Here is a 4,999-nt window from a genome sequence, read left to right as displayed (position 1 = left end):
AATTTCCTGAACCCTGTGATTTGAGCATGACCCAGAACTGTTAGACTCTAGACTCTATGCCTGAGAGTAAGAGAAAGCAAGCTTTTGGTTCATTTATCTCCTGTGCACAGATTTCGTAACAGCCAGAACCTTGAAAATCAGAACTGTCTTGGCTTAGGGGCAGTACTAACTTGGTATCTTTAGGGTATTTAGTTTATTTAGTCATTCTGTTAAAACTGGCTTTCTTTGGGCTGAATAGCTAATAATAACTGAGTGCTTTCAAAGTGCCAAGCATTACTTTATGCATCATGACATACATTGAGTCATTTAATCCTCAAAACATTCTGCGAGGAAGCACATATTTTATTGTTCTTTTTAAAGTGAGGAAATTGAGGCTTAAAGAGGTAAACAAGTTGACCAAGGTCACACAGAGAATAAGTTACATAATAGTATATTAAATTGCTTCTAAGATGAATCATACTTTCGCCTCCCTCTTACAGACTTTTCTGAGTATGGGGTGGGGGTGTGATCAGAACTCCTGTCTCTGCAAACACCCAATAATCCCCTCCTCACATCATATTTCACCCCTCCTCATTCCACCACTAAATTAACTAAGCTACTTTTTCTTCTACCCACACAGTCTGATTTCCCTCCTGTTGTTAACTGAGGTTAACCTGTGTTCTAGATTCCATCCACTTTAATCTTTTCAAAAACTTCCCTTTTACAATAATCTCTTTACTTCTCAGGTGTTTCATACTGGATTATTCCCATCACCAGCAGTATCTTGGTATATGCAGTCAATTCTTTATATAAAGTCTTATAATCAGCTTGTGAAGTTTTATAGGAATTATATTTAGTATATGGATATATTGTGGAGATTTGGCATATTTTATGAGACCTTCCATTTCAACTTTAATAGCAATGACATCCCGTCACAATGAATATGGTTATGTCTCTTAATTTATTGATAGCGTCTGCAATGTATTTCAATAAAGTTGTATAATTTTAATGGTCTTTTACATTTTTGTTAGTATTTTTTTTAAGTAATTAAAAATTTTTGTTGCTATTCTAAACAGTATATATATTTCATTAAACACCTTATATTAAGATAATTATAGATTCACATTGAGTTTTAAGAAGTAATGGAGATCTCATGTTCCATTTACTCAGTTTTCCTGACAGTAACATCTTGCAAAATTAGAGTGCAATATTACAACTAGGACATTGACTTTCCTACAATCAAGATAGAGAAGATTTCTCTCTCCACAAATATCCGTCCTGTATGTAGCCCTTTTATAGTTCTACCCACCTTCTTACTCCCACCTGCCCCAATCCCCATCACCACACCTTCCCTAATGTCTGGCAACCACCAAGCCAGTCTTAATTTCTATAATTTTATCATCTTAAAAATGTTATATAAATAGAACCTTACAGTGTGTGACATTTGAGACTGGCGTTTTTTTTTTTGTTTTTTTTTTGTTTTTCAGTCAGCATGATCCTCTGGAGATTCATCCAAGTTGTTGCCTTTATTACTAGTTTGTTTCTTTATATTGCCAAGAAGTATTCAACTGTATGGATGTACCACAGTTTTTTGAACTATTTACTTCTTGAAGAACATCTGCGTTTCTTCAAGTTTTTGGCTTCAACAATAAGATAGCTGTGAACATTTGTCTACATACTTTTGTGAATATAAGTTAATAAATACCCAGGAGTATAGTTTCTAGGTTGTATGGTAACTGTATGTTTAGTTTTATAAGAAACTGGTAAGCTGTTTTCTGGAACGGCTGGAGCATTTTCTATTCCTATCAGCAATATATGCTTGATCCAGTTTCTCATTATTACCAGAGGTTGGTATTGTCATTTTTTAAAAAATTTTAGCCATTCTAATAGGCCTGTAATGATGTATTATGATTTTAATTTGCATTTCCTTAATGTCTGATAATGTTGAGGATCTTTTCATAAGTGTATTTGATATTTGTGTACCCTCGTCAGTAAAATTACTGTTTTTCCCATTTTATAATAGTATTAATTAATTAGTTAAATAATTTTTATACTGAGTTTTGAGACTTCTTTATATAGTCTAGATACTATTTTTTCTGGATATGTGGTTTACAAAATTTTCTTCTAGCCTGTAGCTTGTTCTCATCCTTTTAAAGCCATTTCCTAAAATTTCTATATCTTTATTTTTTATATTTGAGACAATGATAAACTTTGAATTAATTTTTGTCTTAAGTTCAGGCTTTTTTTCTTATACCCATGGATGTTCAATTGCTTCAGCTTCATTTGTATAATTGTTGAGTTATTTTTGCATTTTTGTTAAACATCAATGTCATACTTGTATGGGTCTATTTTTTGGTTCTGTATTCTGTTCCATTTATCTCTGTGTTAATGCTTCCACTAATACCACACTGTTACGATTACTATAGCTGTATAAAAGGTCTTGATATGAGTTAGAGTGACCCTGAACTTTGTTCTTCTATTTCAACATTGTTTTACTCATTATAGGTCTTTTGTCTTCCCATACAAATTTAAACTTTTCTATAACTACAAAAAAAAAAAAAAACTTGCTGGAATTTTTATAAGACTTTCATTAAACATATAGATCTGTTTGGGGAGAGAACTGACATCTTTATTATCTTGATTCTTCCAGTCTATGAATAGGTTATACCTCTTCATCTATTTAGGTCTTTGATATTTTTCATCAGTGTTGTAGTTTTAAGCATATACAGCTTATGTTTTAAGCTTATATTTAAGATTTAATTTTCTTTGGAATGATTGTAAATAGTTTTATATTTTTAATTTTATTTTCCACATGTTAATTGTTAGTGTACACAAATGTGATTGATTGTTGCATGTTGGTCTTATATCTCAAAACCTTGCTAAACTCATTTATTAGTTCTAGGAGGAATTTTGTAAATTTCTTGAAATTTTTTGGTACCTTTTGTTAATACTATATAAATTTTCAAGTGTAGACAGAGCCGAGGATGGGAGAAGATCTGAGCTTCTGAACAGCATTCCCAGCTTCCTCTCTTCTCCTCTCCGCACCTCGCTCTCACGGCCTGCTCGCCCCCCAGAACATCTTCCACCATGGCCACCTCCGCGAGTTCCCACCTGAACAAAGGTGTCAAGCAGATGTACATGTCCCTGCGTCAGGGTGATAAAGCCCACGCTATATATATCTGGATTGATGGTACTGGAGAAGGACTTCGATGCAAGACCCGGACCCTGGACAGTGAGCCCAAGTGTATAGAAGAGCTTCCCGAGTGGAATTTTGATGGCTCTAGTACTTTACAGTCTGAAGGCTCCAACAGTGACATGTATCTTGTTCCTGCTGCCATGTTTCCGGACCCTTTCCGCAAGGACCCCAACAAGCTGGTGTTCTGTGAAGTCTTAAAGTACAACCGGAAGCCTGCAGAGGCCAATTTAAGGCACACCTGTAAGCGGATAATGGACATGGTGGGCAATCAGCACCCCTGGTTTGGCATGGAGCAGGAATGCACTCTCATGGGCACAGATGGACACCCTTTTGGTTGGCCTTCCAATGGCTTCCCTGGGCCCCAAGGTCCATACTACTGTGGTGTGGGAGCAGACAGAGCCTACGGCAGGGACATTGTGGAGGCGCACTACCGGGCCTGCTTGTACGCTGGCATCAAGATCGCGGGGACAAATGCCGAGGTTATGCCCGCCCAGTGGGAATTCCAGATAGGACCGTGTGAAGGAATCGAGATGGGAGATCACCTCTGGGTGGCCCGATTCATCTTACACCGAGTGTGTGAAGACTTTGGAGTGATAGCAACCTTTGACCCCAAGCCAATTCCTGGGAACTGGAACGGTGCAGGCTGCCACACCAACTTCAGCAGCAAGGCCACGCGAGAGGAGAATGGCCTGAAGTACATTGAAGAGTACATCGAGAGGCTGAGCAAGCGGCACCAGTACCACATCCGAGCCTACGATCCCAAGGGGGGCCAGGACAATGCCCGACGCCTAACTGGATTCAATGAAACCTCCAACATCAACGACTTTTCTGCGGGTGTGGCCAACCGCAGCGCTTGCATCCGCATTCCCAGGGCAGTCGGCCAGGAGAAGATGGGCTACTTTGAAGACTGGCGCCCCTCTGCCAACTGCAACCCCTTCGGGGTGACAGAAGCCCTCATCCGCACGTGTCTTCTCAACGAAACTGGCGAGGAGCCCTTCCAGTACAAAAACTAAGTGGACTAGACTCGCAGCCATCGAACCCCTTCTAATTAATTCTTCATCCTGCTCCCACTGTCGCCCCCCTCTCAGTTGTCGTAATAGCTGTAACTCAAAGGGCGGAACATCAAGGTCTTTTTGTATTCCTCGTGCCCAGTTAATATTTCTTGCTTTCTTTGGCCAGGTTAGAGGGGTCAAGTTCTTAACTCTTCACATACACACACCCTTTCCCCCTCCCCTATCACTGAAGCTTTCTAGTGCATTAGTGGGGAGAGGGCAGGGAAACATAACCACTGCTTCACTTAATCAGATGTTTGTCCAACAGGCGTAGCTCTCTGGACAGTGAGCATAGTATTTGTGAAGGGAGGGGAAGGACCTTTTTCTTCTTCAAGGTAGCTGAAGGGGGCGGGAGGGGGGCTGGGCTTACCCTGTGGTTAGGTTAGATATTCCCTCTTGGTGGGAAGTTCCATTTCTTGAAAGGGAGAACTAGGAGAGAGGGGAGTGTGGGAGTCAGGGAGTCCGGCAGGAAGGTGCCCCTTGCGGGCTGTGTGTGCTTCCCTGGCCTGGGGCTACATGTCCTCACCTGAAGGCAAGCTCAGCGGGAAGGAATGGGATGGGTAGCCCTACCTGAGAAGAAAAATCTCTCATTCCTTGGTCCTCCATTTATAACACAAATCAGAGTAGTATTTTTATATTTAAATGCAAAAACAAAAAAATTATATATATATGGGTGTGCGGATATGTGTGCTTTTCCTAAAGGAGGAGAAACCATTCTGGTCACCAGGAGCCAAATTTGAGGCGAGTAGTCTGGCTAGAAAAAGGCTCCTTT

The 4,999-nt window shown here is 40.0% G+C and overlaps 1 pseudogene; it reads left to right on the top strand.

Annotated features, from left to right (window-relative positions):
* The first annotated feature begins 2,958 nt into the window (after positions 1 to 2,958).
* LOC149990457 (glutamine synthetase pseudogene) lies at positions 2,959 to 4,571 on the top strand (annotated as a pseudogene).
* Positions 4,572 to 4,999: the final 428 nt, after the last annotated feature.

This window comes from Furipterus horrens, unplaced genomic scaffold (genome assembly GCF_987537825.1).
Source record: "Furipterus horrens unplaced genomic scaffold, mFurHor1.1.pri manual_scaffold_17, whole genome shotgun sequence".
Taxonomy (NCBI): Eukaryota; Metazoa; Chordata; class Mammalia; order Chiroptera; family Furipteridae; genus Furipterus; species Furipterus horrens.
This window is presented reverse-complemented; position numbering and strand designations above follow the sequence as displayed.